The sequence below is a fragment of the Rhinolophus sinicus genome, linkage group LG07 (assembly GCF_036562045.2).
Source record: "Rhinolophus sinicus isolate RSC01 linkage group LG07, ASM3656204v1, whole genome shotgun sequence".
Taxonomy (NCBI): Eukaryota; Metazoa; Chordata; class Mammalia; order Chiroptera; family Rhinolophidae; genus Rhinolophus; species Rhinolophus sinicus.
The window spans coordinates 16,331,465-16,349,912 of record NC_133757.1 but is presented as its reverse complement, the minus strand read 5'-3'; the positions used below and the strand labels follow the sequence as shown (position 1 = coordinate 16,349,912).

General features: G+C 47.2%; 1 protein-coding gene and 1 long non-coding RNA gene across 4 annotated transcripts in view; one reads left to right on the top strand and one right to left on the bottom strand.

The window, feature by feature from the left end:
• RBM20 (RNA binding motif protein 20) overlaps positions 1 to 18,448 on the top strand; it is a 184,043-nt gene that overhangs the window by 64,950 nt on the left and 100,645 nt on the right. The window lies entirely within an intron of this gene.
• Positions 87 to 8,624, bottom strand: LOC109444041 (uncharacterized). Of its 2 annotated transcripts, none has more exons than XR_012498423.1 (3): positions 8,281 to 8,624; positions 4,090 to 4,405; positions 87 to 2,977 (listed from the first exon to the last, which is right to left on the bottom strand). It is a non-coding gene; the product is annotated as an uncharacterized LOC109444041 (long non-coding RNA). The 2 variants fall into 2 exon arrangements; XR_002136771.2 differs by lacking the exon at positions 8,281 to 8,624 and adding an exon at positions 7,337 to 7,725.

Below are 18,448 nucleotides of genomic sequence, written 5' to 3'. Positions count from 1 at the left end.
AGCCGCCTATACTGGTTTCAGTGAGTATGGGTTGGTGTCTGTCATGTGCGATTAAAAGAGTTTGCATACAAGTATCACAAACATCCTTTAATTTTTAAAACACTTTCAATTTTATAAGCAATATACAAATTCATAATGATAAACATCAAACACTTTAGTGATTCCTTGGAAGCACTGAGTAGTAAGTGGAGGGCTCCATTCTTCCTCACCCCAGCCCAGTTTGAACCCTCTCTCCACAAGCCTAACTTCCTTGAACAGTTTGGGGTGTATACTTCCAGCCCTTTTTCTTTGCATTTCCATCCATGTATTAATATAGATGTATACACACATGTATAATTTTTTTCTTTTTTTTTAAGGAGGGCACAGCTCACAGTGGCCCATGCAGGGATTGAACCTGCAACCTTGGTGTTATTAGCACCACACTCTAATCAACTGAGCTAACCCCCTGTAATTTGTTTTTTAACATAGAATAATATACTACGTGCATGTATTGTTCTACACCTTTTTATCAGTGGTTTTGAGATCTTTGATGCTAGTACATATAGTTCAACTTCATTCTTATTAAGGACTTTATAAAATTTGACAGCATGGATAATTTGCTTAAATAACCTCGTGTTGATGGGCATTTAGTTGTTACTGTCATATCTTTTTCTGTCACAACACTGCTGCAGTGACTAAGCTTGCTGTGTTTTCTTGCTTACATGTGGAGATATATCTGTAGGTGGAAGCTTCTAGTAGAATGATTGAGTTGTGAGACATACACATGAAACATTTTCGTAGATTCTGCCAAATTGTGTCCCAAAGAGGCTGGACTGACTAATACTCCCACCCTCAGAGTAGAGAGTTTGCCACCCTCTCACCAACACCAAAGGGGATTGCTCTTCAGTTTTTCTAATCCCCAAAGTAAAAAATATGAGGTCCTCATTCATGTGCATTTCTCTGAATGCTGGCGCGGTAAACATCCTTTCACAGGGGTCTCGAGTTTCTCTTTGTGTTAGTGCATACTCATAGTTTTTACTTTTTAAAATGTAAAAAGTAAAGGGTGCTTGTCTTTTTCTTATTGATTTAAATAAGTTCTTTGTGTGTTCTAGATCTCAACCCCATGTGGTTGCTATCGTAAGGATTTTTCTTCTAGTCACTGTGTTCAGTTTTGTTTATGAATGAGCTTGTTTTTGTTTTTGTCTCTTGGGCACGTGTGTGTAGCTTTAGGTTTTATCTTTGTTCATCTTGGATCAGGCAGACATTTTACAGTTTTATGAATTCAAATTTGTCAGTCTTTTTCTGCGTGGCTTCTGAGTTTTATGTGCTGTCTGGGAAGGCCTTTCCCATCCCAGATTATACAGAGTTCCTCCTATGTGTAATTTTTCGGTTAGATAGTTCATCCAGCACTGTCATCTCTATCTTAGTTTCTTCACCTGTATGTGAAGAGAACATGTGCCTCCTGAGTATTTAAATTTAATGAGACTGTATTGGGAGGGTTCCGCCTCTCTCTCCAGCCCACCTTTCCAATCACGGCATTGACAAGCCTATTTTGTTTTAGTGGAGTCATCAGGGCTGTTTCTTTGATGCCAAGGAGTTTGGGCATGATGTTTGGGAACCCTGTGTTCACCCTGCCACCGGCAGGTGACTTAGCTGCTTGCAGGGAGTGCCCTGGACCTCACACCACCATCACTTTTCTGGAAAAGGGAAACTCTTCTCGTATCCCCTGTCTTAGTGCACAGCTTGCAGCACGTCTTTCAGGCTTGTCATATACTCAGACCAACAACCTTAGGGCCACCCTGGACTCCCATCTTTCTCTCTCCCTGCAGCCACTCCATCAGCAGATGCTACCAGCTTTACCTTCCAACATGGTCACACTCTACCATTTCTCACCACCTCCTCTGGCCCCACTGGGCCCAGGCCACCGCGGCCTCTCCCCAGACACTGTGGCATCCTTCCTGCCTTTCCCCCTGCAGCCTGCTCTCCCACAGCAGCCAGAGTGACCTTTTAAATGCACGTCCCATAATTTCTCTCTTTTGCTTGACGGCCCCCCCACGTCCCACCCCGACTCTTCCCACATTACTCAGAATCCAGAGGTCTTGCCTGTATGGCCCTCCATGGCCTTTACCTTTGCGTCTTCTTTCCTTCCTGTCCTCTCCCTGACACTGTACCCTTGGGTATCTTGCTCCTCCTCAGGTGTCCCAGGCGTTTGCTCTTGAGCCCTTTCCTTCCAGATGCCTGTAAGCTTCACTCCTTTGCTTCACGTGGGTACCTGCTCCATTGTCACCTTGTCCAGAGGCTTCCTTGGCCCTTGTGTCAAGCAGCAGTCCCCCACCCCACCCCAGCTCCCATCACTCTCTGTCTCTTTTTCCTTTTTCAGTTTTCCTCTGAGCACTTACCATTGCCTGACCCATTATACATTTTTCTGTCTTCTTATACTGGAATATCATTTCCATCATTTCCCTGAGAAGAGAGACTTTCTTTCATTCCCCGCTGAATGGATCTCCAGCACCCAGAACAATGCCCGGCATGTGCCGATGCCTCGTCTATTGGCTGAGTGAACGGAGAATCGTCCGGCCTGGACTCTTTCTGGTGAGGGCCGAGCCTGCTGTGAGGACCGTGGCTGCCTTCTGGTGATCAGCTTGGGGTGGCACTGTGAGTGCTTGCTCTTGTGAACGCCGTTTCCCATGGGCTCCCGCAAACTCTGCCAGGACAGGAGAGGCTGGTGTGTACGTGTGTCCACACTTGGGTCTGTCCAGGCAGAGTTCTCCCAGCAGTAAATCACGGCTGCACAGACTGCCTTTTCACTTGACCAAAGGGCAAATCAGCAGGCTCTTCAGGAGCCGCCCTAATTGGTGTCATCTTCAAAAGCGGCCTGTGGCTTCCCACTGGTTTTGCTTGTGCAAGCGTCTTCCTCCTTCTCGTGAAACATCTTAATGCAGCCGGGCGTTTGGATCTCTCTGCACCTGCTCGTTTCACCAAGCTGTAAAACGGAGGCCTAAAAATAGGTGCGATAAACAGATTCAGGCAATTGATTGCAGAGCTCGCTCCCCACCTCACCTGCAGCCCAAGCGCATGAAACAAGGGTACAGAGAGCAGTCTCACAGTCTGGGGGGAAGTGCACCCTTGACACCTCAGACCTTGGAATGAGGCATATGGCAGGGGACAGTTTCGTCTCTTCTTAGTTGAGAGGGGAGGGCTCCCCTGTTGGGCACCTGCCTTTGCCCTGCCTTTGACCGTTACTTTTTCTCTGCCTTTGGTTAATTTGTGTTTTTTTTGGGGGGGAGGAGGGACCTGTAGTTTGGCAGCGAAGTTATTTGTATTGCAAATGACTTTCTTTCCATGGCAGTGATTTCCTGGCTCTTAGCTGCTATCAGTGTTTAATTATGGTTGTTAGGCCAGAGGATTTGAAATGATTAATAGAAAGATGTACTACAAGTATTATGAGCAGGCATTTAAAAAATTAAATTTTAATCACACAATACATTCTGCTTTAAAATATTAAAACATTACATATAAAGCTAAGGTTTTTTTTGTTTTCTTGTTTTGTTTTTCCACCACCAATCTTAGCTCCTGCCCCAGAGTCCATCACTAGTATCAGTTTGTATTCTTCCCTTTGGGTTTCAGGGAACCCTGGAGCACAGGGTGATGGCAGTAATTCCACTTTAAGTAATGTTGACAAAGCAGCCAGAGGGCCGGGCCTGTACAAGGGACTAGGCAGCGGTTGGCTCCCTTATCCTCCCAGCACCCCTGTGAGGTAGGAGATGGGTATTCTGTGGTTGGTAAGAGATTTATTGAGAGATATGTCACCTACCATATAGTTTACCCTTTTAAAGTGCACAATTCGGGTTTTTTTTGGTACATTCACAGAGCTGTACATCCACCAACCCGTCTCATTCCTGAACACTTCATACCCTCAAAAGAAACCGCGTCTGCCTTAGCTCGTCACTCCCCCCTCCTGTGTGCACAACACCTGCTCCACAGGTTGCCAGCTGCTCAAGGCGAAATTGCTCAAAGCGGGGAGCTGAGCGCTGACGTGGCTTTACGGCCGATTGCCACTTCTGTGTGAAGGATGGAATCTAAGGCTGTCCTTGGGCCTCTTCCCTTTACCTGTTGTTCCCCAAGACTGAACAGGATTTCCTCAGCCTATTTCTGGGGTGGAGCGGGGACTACTGACTCAGTTTAGAGTTGTGAGGGGAGAGAAGGTGGTCGGTTTTTCAGACGGCTCCGCTTTCTTCCATGAACCTTGGGCTTCTCCTCCCAAACAGCTGCCTTGTAACTTGTGATACCATCACCATCCTCGCAGCCACTGTGTGCGGGGTCATACTGTTGCCCTACCGGCCGTCTGGCACTTCGGCAGGGTACGCACAGAGGGTACATTCTTTCTCTGTTGCCAGAGCAGATATTTTTGCTGCGTGTGAATCATCTGAGGAACAAGAACAGTGGGCAGGGAAGACAAGCTCATCATTATCACCTAAAAGCATTTATGAAGCACCTACAGTGTGTGTGCCCAGTTTACTATGGTGGTGCTTGGCACCCCCGCCCCTGATCACATACTTAGCATGTGCTGGGTGTTCAGGGAAGGAGGCCCAGTCTCCGTCCTCAAGAAGTTTTAGGTCTTCGGGTTGGAGAAACACCTGTGGGCCACCACGTTACTGCAAGGGGCACTGTGATACACAGTTACCGAGCTGCTAGTAAAGTGACAGTCATTCCCTGAGAACTTGGACAGTCGCTGCCCTTTCACTTCTGCCCAGCGGGATAATCATTCTTTCCCTGTTTAACTCACAAGGATGTCTTGAGCATAAATGAGACCGAGAATGTGCCAGCTCTGAATGTGCCAGTAACTAACATTTTGGGGTCAGAGATCCCTTTAAAGAGCTGATGAATGCTTTGGACTTTCACCTCAGAAAAATTACTCTGGAGTGCACACTCGAATGATTTTGCGAACAGTTTCAATTTCATGGTTTTTGTGGACATTCTGAAACCCATTCAGGGACTCCTGTGGGGTTGTAGGTTAATGACATTTGATTCAGTTTATTCCCTGAAGGGTATTTTTTAAATCCCAGATAGTAATTCACGTTACTATTATTAAGAATACTGTTTCTCAGTTATTTCTGCGTTAAAAACCTTTCCCCGTCAAAAAACAAATTATTTGCTAAAGGTTCCTTATGACTAGGTATTATTTAGCTTCTTGAACCCCAAGGATAAAGCAAAGCAAGGTAATCTGATTGACTAGATTTTTCTTCTGTTCCTGTATACATGTATAAAATAAAATAGAAAACAATGGCATAGGAGCAGACCATATATATATTTACAGAGGGTGCCAAAAAAATGTCTACACATTTTAAGAAAGGAAAACTGTATTAAAATTGTAATACTCAATATATACCGATAACAAAAGATGAATACAAGTCACGTTTGACTTCTGCAATTGCAAGAGGTGCTCCAAGTGGTTACCATCAGCGTCCAGACACTTCTGATTACAGAGAACTACTGCTTGAGCAACGTTGACCAAGTGTCCTCTTGTATACATTTTTTGGCACCTCCGGTATATATATAAATACACACACACACACACACACACACACACACACACCACACATAAGTCTGGGTTTTAGGTATGACATCTTGATCTTGCTTGGCTGTGTATTTTGGGGGCTGCAGAGCCAACAGAGCTGTTTGGAGGGCAGTGTTAATTCCGCCGCTTTTGTAAAACGACTTTTATGGCACATCGCTGGGGTAGCGTGTGTGTAGGAGGCCGAGGGCACTGCCCACACCAGGTTTCCTGAGACGAAAGAGGCAGGATTGACAGGCACAGCTTGGTCTGTCTCCATGCTGGGTTGGTGGGGGGAGGGGGGAATCTGCTGCGTGTGCAGCCTCTTTCCTGCCCCTCCCCATTTTGGCAGGCAGCGGTGCTGTGGCTGATACCATCCCTGCCTGGGGGTAGATGTGCCATTGGCCACCCCATCTTCCCCCTCCTGCCCGAGTCCTCTCTCTGCACCCGCCCCCTCGCCACTCGCCTGACGCAGTCCCTCGGCCGGCTGGCCTCTTGGTGGAATGTCCTGTCCTGGGAGGCATTGCATCACTGCTGCCCAGACTGCTGCTTCTGAGGGCTGCTGTGACTCTGACCATGAAAGGGCCGAGGTTTGGGTTTCAGGGCTGCCGCTGTGTCTCTGTCCGAGGTGGCCTGTCTCGGAGTGGCACGGGAAGGTCAAAGCACCACGCAGCATCTGTACAGCATAGAATTCTTGTCCTACTAAGGCCCTTTCTGAGCGCGCCCTCATCCTCCCACGGCACGGGCTGCTGTTTAAAGCAGCACTGAGTGAGTCCCTCTGTTCACTCGTCCACAGCTCTCAGGGTGGCCTGAGATGTAGGCTCACAGATGGTGGCAGGACCACTGTGTGCCCAGCTTGGTGATTAACCCCAAGTCCCCGCCTGCTGGACATGGGCTCACAGGCAAGTGATGGAGTCTCTGAACTCCTCCGTCTCCTTGTCTGTGCAGAAGGAACAACAACACCTACTTTCCTGGGTTTATGTGGGGATTAAATGACAATACAGATGGGCTGCAAAGTGGGGGTCCCCAAGACCACCCTCACTTCCGACACCAGTTGCAAATTCCATGGTCCCTAAGACCACACTCCTGAGATTATTTGTTAGAAAGACTTGGAACTTACTGAAAGCTGTTATCATCACAGTGACTTTGAAAGGATAAGATTAAAATAAGACACACACAGGGCAGCATTCAAGAGCGTTCCACCCGTGGAGCTTCCAGTTGTCCTCTCCCAGTGGAATCAGGCAAAGCACTCGCTTTTCCTGGCACCAGTGGGTGACAGTACACATGGAGTGTCACTCAGGGGAAGATCCCAGAGCCTCGGTGTCCAGAGTTTTCACTGGGGTTTGGACATGGTTGACTGAGTGGCAGACCTCAGTCTCCAAGTCCTCTGGATGTCAAACGGATACCACGTGGCCCAGAGCCCCCACCACACATCACACTGTTCGCCTGTCCCCGTGGCCCAAGGCCCTTAGCTAAACAGACACTCTTATCAGGAAGGACAATCCAAGGGCTTGGAGATCACCTGGAGCCAAGGGCAAGGCAAAGGCCAGACTTCTCTCTGGGTGAGTGAGGTCGGCTCTTTCCTCCCTGGGGTCTGTGCCTGGGCTGTGCTTGACTTCAGGGAATTGCCACTTTTCTACCCCAGGGTCAAGGTGAGGGAGAGTGGCTTTGATTTTCTTTCTGTCTCTCTTCTCTTTAATTATGTCTGTGGTCTTAGAAGGGTGTCACTTACCTTGCCTATTTGAAGTTAACATCAGGGTTTGTTTTGCCAAGTAATGATGTCTCCTGTTCATGTGGGCTTACCTGTGCTTGTCTGAGCCTCACAACAACCCGAGGAGGCGCCTAGGCAGATGTCATTATTCCAATGTTACAGGCAAGGGGTGATGTCAGAGGAGGCTCTCTGAGTTGCCCGCTCTCAGAACTGACCGTGGGAATAAAGGCAGCCGCGCCTCGGTACTCGCACCTCCTTCTGTCGACCCCCTGAGCCCTGTTGCTCCGGTGTATGTGCATGGCCTTGAACCAGATGGGCCCAGGTTCAGCTCTGGCCTCTGCCATACCCAGGCTGTGTGATCTCGAGCAGATTCCTGCCCAGTGGGATTGGTGTCCCGGTCACATGAGATCAAGCACGTGAACTGTAGGCTCCTAATGCTGGGAGCCGATGTGGAGTACCAGTACTAAGAGCCCCTCTATTACTCCCGCAGCAACAATGGCAATTGCTTGCTAAACATTTTGCTAGGCGTGTGAGAAATTCAGAATGAGAAGATATCGTGAATACAGAAAAGGCAATTTGTGGATAATCACTAATCACTTTTAGATAATTGCCAGGTAATTATCTGTATAGTCTATAAAACCTCCTTCCTGCTGTGGAGTGTATCTACCTTCAGGTCCCAGCACACGGCCTCTCCTCCCTGCGTGTCCTGCCTCTCCTCTCACCTAGGAAACCCCTGCACCTCCTTCCCTGCCCCTCTCCTCCCTGACGCTAGTGAAAGCCCACACCCCCATTTTCCTCCTGCCTTTGAAGCAGTTTCACATTTCATCGACAGTTTGATTAATATCTGTCTCTTCTGCTAGGCCCTGAGCTCCATGAGGGCAGAAGCTGAGATTTTATCTCCCACGTCCAGCACAGTGCTATGCAATCCTACAGCAGGTGGGATCTCTTCTAGGCTCCAGGGGTTGGTTCCCACTTTGGAGAACACTGGCCTTTGTGCTCTGGCTGCAGTACCCACGGCCCGAGGGATTGCACCCACCTGCGTGCACCCCGTGTAGGATGTTTGAAGCTCCAGTGTCGCTCTGCTGGCCTCCCCTCCCTGGGGAACGTTAACGTCATTTCCTTTCCTTTTCAAGTCTAGTGCCCGATCTGTGCTAGTCCTTAGCTCTGCACATGGCTCTCCACGCCTGGGAGGAGCATCTCCCCAGATGGAAGACAGCTGCCGGGTGGTGGCTTCGCACACATTTGACTTGGTGTCCTAGGACTTGTTTGCTCCTGGCTGTGCATTAGCATCGCAGGGCTCAGGCAGAGCCTCTATGGCAAAGATTTAAGAACATCCAAATTGAAGGCCCCCAGTTGTAACCTCAGTAATCCTGGCTTGTTGCCGTCCCCCCGACCCCCTACATGGGTTTGTGACTCTGGAACACCTCCACCCCTTCTGTAAGTGCTCTCGCAGAAGTGAGCCAGCTTCGATCCTGAGCACCCCTTCTCTAGCTGAGGAGAACGAGGCAGCGTTGGGTGGACTTTGGATTTGGACGGGGTGGGTTCTCCTTCTGGCTGTGCTTGTCCATCTGTGGCCTTGAGCAGGCTTTAAGCTGTAAGAAACTTCATCGGTCAAATGGGCAGAGTGCCTGGCCCGTGGCTGGCCCTCAGGTCTTGGGAGCCTAGTCTTGACCACTGGAAACCTCTGATCCCTGAAATCGTCGGCACGTCCTTCCCACCATGCCTCGTTCCCCATGACAGACTCCAGGAAAACCTAGGAAACCTTCCCAAGCATCAGGATTTGGCCTGAAATCAGTAATGATTATCAGGCTTGCTGAGAGGTTGGTGAGGTTACGTACGTACCTGGCATACCTCTCAGGAGCTATTACCAAGGCTGCTCAACAGGGTCAGAAACCTCCTTTCTTTCTTGTCAGCAGTTTCCCAACGGAATCAATTCTTATAGGTCCCAGGATCGTTGCCGGACACCCTCCTTCTGTCAAGATTCTTTGCTCCCCTCCCTTCTTGTCTCTGTCTTAACCTCATCACCACTTACCAGAACAGCAAGAGGGAAGCTGGTAGGGCTCCCAAATGATGCCGGCAGTTGGCAGTGCCTTTTTGGGAAGCGGGGCTCTTGACTACTTGCGTGAAGTCATTCTTGGGATGTTTTCCCACCCTCTTGCTCCAGCGCTGGTTCCCAGTGTCTCCATTCTGTCCCTCCCTGCCCCACCCAGACATTTCTTTGGGGCAGATCTGTAACCTTCTCCCACCGTTCACCCCCAGCTGGGGATCTTCTCTGTAGGGGTGAGCAGAACTCGGAGACGAAACCACGAAGCACAGAGCCGGGTGTATGGCCACAATTGTCCGTGTGGCTTCCAAATGCCTTCCCAGGGGGTGACTTTCAGCGGAGGCAGCCTCTGGAGAAATAATCCCCGGATACACAGAGGAGGCAGACAGCATGATTTGTGGTTACTATGAAGACAGTTGCCCAGGCAGGGCTAGCACCTTGGTGTGTGTGCCTCCATGAAGGTCATGGCAAGTCAGGGGACAGCCTCTTTCACGATCCCTGGGGATCTTGTCTGTGGTTTTTGTTTAGCCTGAGCATGGTGGCTTCACTCTGGCTGCACACTTCCCACACTTTCGTGACTCAGCACTTTCTAGCTGCCTTTGATAGGCCCGTGACTCTGCATGCAAAGTGCCCAAGAATTGCTGGCTTGGCTACTTTCACCCTCACTTTAAAGACGGTTGCCTCTAAAGCAAGGAAATGGACCGATTTTATCCCCAGCAATTTGGTTGGCTCTTAGGGAACACTGTCTCAAAAGAACGGTGTCACATGTGGCCTCAGCTAATCAGCTTGTGTGGGTGTGATATTTCACCGTACCTGACTTTTTCACGGCTTCTCCGTACACCTGGGTATCTCTGTTAAACCACATTCACTGGATTCTTGCCTTCCTTGTTTTCTTCTTTTCATAAAAATAAAATCACCCCTTCTCTTCCATTAAATGAGGAGGTAATTTTCATCGTTTCCCGAAGGCCTACATTCTGTCCTGAATTATTGACCCTTGGGCCAAAACTTGAAAGAAGCCTGCCAGTTCGAAAATAATTTCTTGATTGAGTTGGTGTTTGTAATGTCATAGAGTGTGATAAGAAGGGTCTCATTTGTGCCCTTGGGGAAGTCGATTTGTGCTTCTCGGGCTGCTGATCCACTCCAGAGATGTTGAGCAAAAGGATGGTGAGATGGTGGGAGAAGAAAGAGGAATGGAGAAGAGACTGGAACAAAGGAAATTATGTTCAGAAATATTGCCTTGTCAGCATAGAAATGAACTTGAGAGTTGGCTTCCGGAGCTTATAGCCACTCGTAACTTTTAAGTCATTTACTTTCAGATATCGTTTTGAGTACTTTTGAACAACAGGTGTTCTTGGAAATGAATCCCTCTGTTCAGTATCTTCCACCATTAAAACTGGATTTGCATCTGCTTCAAGTTTCATGTTTTAGCCTACCTCATTAAATCCCCGGGATGAACTCATTGTATCCTGTAAGCCAAGATGTTCAAATTTTGTCATGGGTCCTATATAAAAATTCCCTCATACTCTCGTTTCAGGAGGGTCCCTAATTTACCTAGACCCCAACACACGGAGATGAGTAGTCTTAATCCTGATGGCGGGTATTTTCTTATTTGTCAAATCGGGTTGCGGAGAGGATGGGTGAGGTTACGTGTGTACCTGGCACACCTCTCAGGCAGCTGCCGTTATTATCACTGTGGTGGCGATGGGCTAAGCAAGTGTATGTACAGGACCTCACGGAACCTTCACCGTGGCCCCTCCGAGGAAGTGTTTCTCTCTGCACTTTACGGATGGGGAAACAGAGAGGGCCATCAGCTCAATGAGACGTGGAGAGTAAATGGCTTCGAGCCAGGATTTTAACCTGAACGCATCTGGTTTTAAAGATATGATCGTAATTAGTCCCCAGAGAAATATAAATGTAATGAATTTAGTAATAACATCAAGGTACCTGGGGCCAGGAGGAAAAGTGGCTGACCTCTTTTACAGGCTGCCCAAAGATATAAAGCATTTCACAGATTTATTATAATTATTTTTTGGGGGAAGATGGGATGGTTTAATTGTGTCGTATCCTTCCAGCCCCCCGCTCAAAGCTGACTTGCTCTTGGAGTCCCCAATCATCCAAATAGTGCCAGTTGGCTCAAGCTTTTGCTTTGATGTCTCCTCACAAGCTATGTACATATGCTGTTATTTGGCTCATATTGATTTGGGCAAAGATTAAATTTCTGTCTTTCATATGTATATTTTTCCACTAAGTACAACTAAACTTATTATTTGAAAAAATTACATGCTTAGGATAAAAATGCAATCAATTCAAAGGTGTATATAATAGTAAATCTCCCTTCTTTCTGAAGATTCTTTACTTCTCTTGTTTCCGCTCCTCAGTTTCTTGGGTCTCTTTCCAGAGATACTCTCCACTTATATAAACATGTATCTGCAGGTATATCTTTTTTTACGCAAAAAGGAACATAGGTATACTATTTAGCCACCTCACTTAACTTTGTTTTAACAGTGTATCTCTGAAGAGATTGTTGCCTGGCAGCACATACAAATCCACCTTGTGCTTTTGGCTTGTTTGGGTAGGATTCCACTGTATGAATTACCAGAGTTTATTGGCCCAGTCTCTATTGATCGAGGTTGTTTCTAATAACTTCCAATACAGTGTTGCGCTGAGCATCCTTGCACACGCACCTTTGCATGTATGTATGAGTTCATTGGAAAGATATATTGCTATAAGTAGGACTGCTCGGTCACGGGTGTGCATGGCCTTTTTTATTTTGAGACAAATACCATCCGGTGTGTGAGAGTGGCTGTCTGCCCCACCAGTCTGCCATCATCTCTAGGTTTTATGTCTTCTGGTTGAACACCTGCCACTACCCGCAGAACTCAGGACACTGCTCTACAGACAAAGAGGGTATAAGCAGAGTTGCTAATTAACGTGCATCTCAGTAGGAGTTTGGGATGTTTGCCAGCCGGTCTGCCTCGGAGAGCACAAATGCATCTGCACAAAACATTCACACTTTCAGACCCAGAGAGGGTGAAACTCAATCTTTTGGCAGCAAATCCTAAGTCACATGCAGTTGGGATTGTAAAGTCACAAATTCTTCACAACCAGAGAGCTTGGGAAGAAGTTGCTTAAAGCAAGCACATCACAATGCAGTGTTACAAAAATTAAAGAGCTTGAAGGCCACCTTCCCAAATTATATTCTGCCACATGCTGACTTCTCTACAATGCCGTTTGCACAAAATATATTCAGTTTGCTCTGAATTCCATTATTTGCTCCCTTTCCAATCACATGCTATATATGTTTGTCAGCACATTTCCAGTTCTGTAGAACAAGATGTTTTGTTTTATTTTTTTCTTTAAATTTCATACATTTTTGTATTAGGTCATTCGACAACAATCCTATTTATTTTTGGTGTTTCTTGGGAGAGCAAGTTTAAACATTTGTCTCCATCTGAAAAAAAAAAAGAAAGAGGAAGGGCTATCCCAGATGACAGAAACAGAGAGGGACATGGTGGCTGCAGCTGCCCACATGTCCTGGGAGCACAGAAACGCACCAGCAGTGCTGGAGGCTGTGCTCGGAAACTGCTGAAACATGTGATGGCCCGTTGAGATCCAGCACCATCTAATGAGGGAACTGTCTTTCCTGTTTTCAGTAAGCTTTTTACTGATGTATAACACACCTACAGAAATAGTAAGTGAACAGCTTGATGACTTTTCATGTTGTGAACGTAACTCTAAAAACCTACACCCAGATCAAGAAACAGATTGTTACCGATGCCCCTGGAGACCCTTCGAACCCTTCCATGACTTCCCCTCCAAGGATCATTGGAGTTTTTACCATTCTGACCATGGTTTAGTTTGCCTGATTTTGAGTCACATAATTGGAATTACACGTATGTTCTCTTTTGTGACTTTCTTTTGCTCAGTGTTAGGGTTTCCAGGCAGGGATTCCCGTCCATCCTCAGGAAATTTTTTTGCTTTCCCGGTCCCGAATCCCGAGATATAAACTGTTTTCTGTTCTCCACAATGAATCGTTTCCACAAAGTGACGGCCGATACTACCAACCACCTGGGTTCAAGGAGCCAGTTTTTCCGATTTCCCGACCAACTTTTCTCAGGATTCGGGAACAGAAAAGTGAAAAAAATTCCTGAGAACAGGCGGGAATTCCCACCTGGAAACCCTACTCAGTGTTACGTAGGTGTGATTTTCCCATGTTGTAAGTAATGGTACTTTGTTATTTTTCACTGCTGTGTAGTATTCCATTAAATTAAAAAATATACATGACAATCTGTTTATCCATTTTACTGTGCATGGCTATTTAGGTTGTTTTAGTTTATGGCTATTACATATAATGCTGTCATGAGTATTTGAACACATCTTTTGGAGAACATGTGTACACATTTCTGCCAGGTATACACGTTGGGGTAGAATTGCTGGGTCATTGGATTGTCTTATCGGGGGCTATAGGACCAGATCTTGCTTATCAATAGACTTTCTGTGGTCATTCATTCATTCATTCATTCACTCATGTGCCAGGCACTGTGCAAGACATTGGGACATGGTCATGAGCAGAAGCAGATGTGGTTTCTGCTCCTGTGCAGACATTAATCAAGCAACACCAAGATAAGGTGATATAACTGCAACAGAGATAAGTGTGCAGGGTTCCAGGAAAACATACGACATGGGAAATGGATCTGGACTCGAGAGGGAGTGGTGTGAGGGAAGGCTCCCCTGAAGAATTGACACAAGCTGACGTTTGAAGGGTGCAGAGGAGTAGCCCAGCAGATGGAGAGGAAGAAGCTTTCCAGGCATTTGCAAGAGCATGTGGGACACGTTCCTAGAGCTGAAGATGACCAGGTGGCCAGAGAGCAGCCAGGATTGTGGCGACGGGGAGATCAGGGAGACTGAGGTTGGGGTGGGGGCTGCAGGCCTTTGTGTTTTTCCCAGAGCGTTGGCACCAAAATGTGTCAGAATGTGGTTGCATGACCCTGTAGGAACCACGAGGACCTCTCCCTTTGTTCTTCTGTTTGTTCATCCTTCTTTGAGGCAGGGTGAGGCCGGGCTGGCCGTGCCGAGTGGAAGAGTGACAGGCACCGTCAGCCAGCTGGCCCACCCCTCTTGTGCGACTCTCCTCATCTGGACCAGCCCTTGGCCATTGGCCCTTTTAGGGGTGTGTGGGTTTTGTGCGTGACCCTGTGGACAAAATCAAGGTACCCTTTGTGATCCTTTGGTCTCTCACCCGTCCCTGTTTTATTTGTTTTGTTTTGGCGTCTTCCCCATAAGAAAGACTCCCATCCTGAAACCCTTGCTGCACCTATGACACAAAAAGTGCTTTATAGGTCTTATATTTAAAAATGCCCTCAACATCCCCTGGCCCCACACCCGGCCCCTGCCGCAGTCCTGCCAAAGCAAGGCTCCTTCCTGGCCTCGGGAGTCCCAGCATCTACTTCCTTCCTGGTGTTCCCCTGGCGTAGCAGAAACCCCTGTTTATCCATATAACCTGTTCTTTACCTGCCACAGGAAGCCTGCCCTGGTGACTCCCACCATGCTTGTTCACGCCATTCCTCTTCCTGACAACTGTTATTGTTCCTGGGGACAGGAGCAGGGTTGGAACATTTCTTTGGATGAGTGGGTAATTGAATTTCCTAAGGAGGTTTTGAGAAAACCTATTTAATATTAAATTTATTTAACATAAATTGATTAGTGAAAAATGAAAGAAACTCCCACTTTTGTAATAGACCATGTAGGAATGAAAGCCAGGCAGATGGTCTTGTCTAGTGATTCCTAGTGGGGTGAATGGCTGTCAGCATCTATATGTGGGGGTTACTGGGAGATGGAGGTGAAGAGTGTAGGATATGAAAAGGCATTCACAGGAAAGTGCAAATTACAACCATATATGAGATACCACTACACTCCTACCATAATCACTACAATTTTTAAAGATTGAAAATACCACGTGTTGGTGAGGAGGTAGAGAAATTGGAACCATCGTTCATTGCTGGTGAGACTGTAAAATGGTGCAGCCACTTTGGAAAACAATCTGGCAGTTCATTAAAATGTTACACACACAGAGTTACCATGTGGCCCAGCGATTCCACTCGTAAGTGTATCCCAAGAGAAATGGAAACATATGGCTGCACAATGACTTGTACATGAAAGTTCACAGCAGCACTAGTCATAATAGCCCCGTAGTGGAAAGAACTCCCAGTATATCAACTGGTGAGGCATAAACACGATGGAGTGCCTCCGTACTCATACAGTGGGGTCCTATGTGGCGGTAAAAAGGAATGAAGCACTCACACGCTAGTGGAACTCACACACTGCTTGTGGGAAGGTGAAATGGGACAGCTATCTTGGGACACAGGCAGTGTCTACTAAAGTTAAGTCTGTGCAACACCTGTGACAGTCTACTGCTGGTTGTATATCGACAGCGGTGAGTACATGCGTCCACAAAAAGACATGTGCAAGAATGTTCATAGCAGTTTTATTCATAATAGATCCAAACTGGAAGCAACTCAGTTGTTTCCATCAGCTGGCACATGGATAAAGAAACTACAATATGTTTATACAGTAGAGTACCCTCAGACACTTAAAAGAACAAACTACTAGCACACACTGAATATGAAAAAAATCTCAGTTATGTTGAGGGAAAGAAGCCTGACACAAAAGAATATGTAGGATATAATTCCATTGATATGAAGTTCAGAATGAGAGAAAACTAATACTTGATATTAGAAAAGTGGTTACCTTGTAGGTGAGGTATAGGCCAGGGAGGGAGGTCCTTAAGCGAGCCTTCTGAGGTGCTGCAAATATTCTGTGTATCCTGATATGGGTGGTAGTTAGATGGGTGTATGTGTGTGTTAACAAAACTAGTAGCCTTCATGCACTTTACTGTACATTTCTTATTTCACAATAAAAAACTAATTAAAATTATTATGTTTTGTTAAAATGTTTGAATGATTTAAAATTATTTTTTAAATTTAATTAAATTTAAAACATTTTAAAACCAGTTCTAGGCTTGTCTTGGTTTTCAAACTAGTTGTGAGCAGCTTGAGTCAGGGATCCTGCCTTATTCCTGTCTGGGGGTCACCCCCAAGCAGATAGAAGGCCGAACTCCTTAGCGAGGCCTTTCCTTCAGGTCAGCAGAGATAATGGGGGACCAGGGAGCTTGCCCAGTTTCAGCAGGACCACTGCAGTCCACCTGGTCTTCTCCTAAAGGAAATATAGACATGGTGTCGCAGGAAATTCAGACACAGCGTTCCCTAAAGGGGATCTGGCTGAGGCGCTCTGTGAGCGTGGGCCGTCCCTGTGTCTGTCATTCCTCAGTGGTTCACAGGAGACCGGCGAGGGAGCCCAGACCAGAGGCGCTGGATGGGAGGGCCAGTTGTGCTGCAGAATTAGCAGGAAGTGTTTGAAATGTTCCACGACTGCTCAGATCCTTCAGCGAGCTGAGACCTGGCGGAAAGGCGTGTGGGGAGGTGTCAGTGTCCTCCCAGGAGGTAACTGCTGCAGGTGGCATTTCTGGCTGGACATGGGAAATCAGGTGGCTGTCATGCTGTTTGCTGGGTGTGGCCTGGTCTCAGGAGGACTGAGAGGAGCCTGCACATGTCTGAGTTATGCTGTGTCTACATAGCTACTTCAGAGCAGCTGAACACTTGTGAAATCGTGCCTTGCTTTTAAGAAGGGTTTTGACCATGAAAACGGTAGGAATCTGCAATCTAGGAGAGTGGTCAACAAACGTTTATTGAGGGTTCAACAAACATGTATTGGGTGCCTTCTCTGTGCCAGCATATGCCAGGCACTGTCCTAGACACTGGGCTTTCCACTGTGAACAGAACAGATAAAATCCCTGATCTCATGATGCTTTCATCCATAGTCTCCTCACACAGTCGGCTTGTTTTGTTGAGCTTCCTGAGCTCCTGACATCTCAGACAACCTTACAGTAGGGAGAAGGCTGCAGAGTTCTAGGAAGAAGGCGGTTTCGGATTTTGTGACAATCTGAGACTTGGGTACGTGTGGTTGATGTCCTTGAATGTGGGTTGGTGGGCAGCATTGTTGACCTTGGAAGGTTAGGATTCCCTTGTTTCTGATGGCGTCATGTAGCGTAGATCGCCAGGCGTGTTTGGTGGAGAAAAATCTAATTTTTTTTCTGGGGTTGGGTGTTTTCAAACCAGTGAGACCCAAATGGGCTGGGCGGACGTCCCCTGAGTTAGTATCAGCTGGATGTGAGTGTTTCATGGGCGAGGGTAGGGCCTGGGAGAGAAGGTTGACTAAGGTCTGGCTGGAGAGGGAGGCTGCAGGGGAGCTCGTGGGGGCCCAGTGTGGGGAGCTGCCTTTCTGCAGTCAGGGTAATGATCTGCCAGAGAGATGGAGCCCCTCTTCCTTCTAGTTCCCACAGCTTCCTCTCCTGTGGGGCTTGGCGGGGAGTGTGTGTTGGGGGCGCAATTTGTGGCCAGCTTGATGTCTATCAGGAGTGGACTGGGGGCTCTTCCCTGGGCGAAGGTGACTTGGATCCTTCTTAGCTGCATCACTCTCCTTACTCAGGAGGACAGCAGCAGATATAACATCATTATTTGTGTGAACACATGTAAACACCTTTGGTCCAGGGGGCATATTCATCGGATGCATAGGACAGCCACGTTAGCTCTCATGAGCCCGGAGATAGGATGCAGAACCCAGCTGGGTCCAGCCTGGGACGAACATCCTCAGTGATCCTCCGTGTTGGGAGCTTCTATCTAGAGTAACATGGCTCTCATTCTCTGGGTTCAGGTCCTTCTCTGCCTCACTGTCTGCATTTGTTTTTTATTTGATTCTGTGGTATTTAGCTGGGCTTCCCTTAATTGCCTGACCACGTGGGCAGCCCTCGTCTCTGCACCCCTCGTCAGCTCCCCGACACTTGCTCCAGCTTGCTGTGCTTCTCCAACGTGTCCCATCCCCATCGGCACATTCGCTGTCATTGCCTTCCGTACCAGTTTTCATCTGGGACCTCTTCTCCCACTTCCCAGACCAGAGGCTTCTGGGAATAAGCTGAAAAACACACGTATTAAAAAAACATTTTTAAAAAAATTAAAATATATTTGACATATATCATTGTGTAAATGTAAGGTACACAACATGTTAATTTGATACGTTTATGTATTGTGATCTGATCGCCACTGTA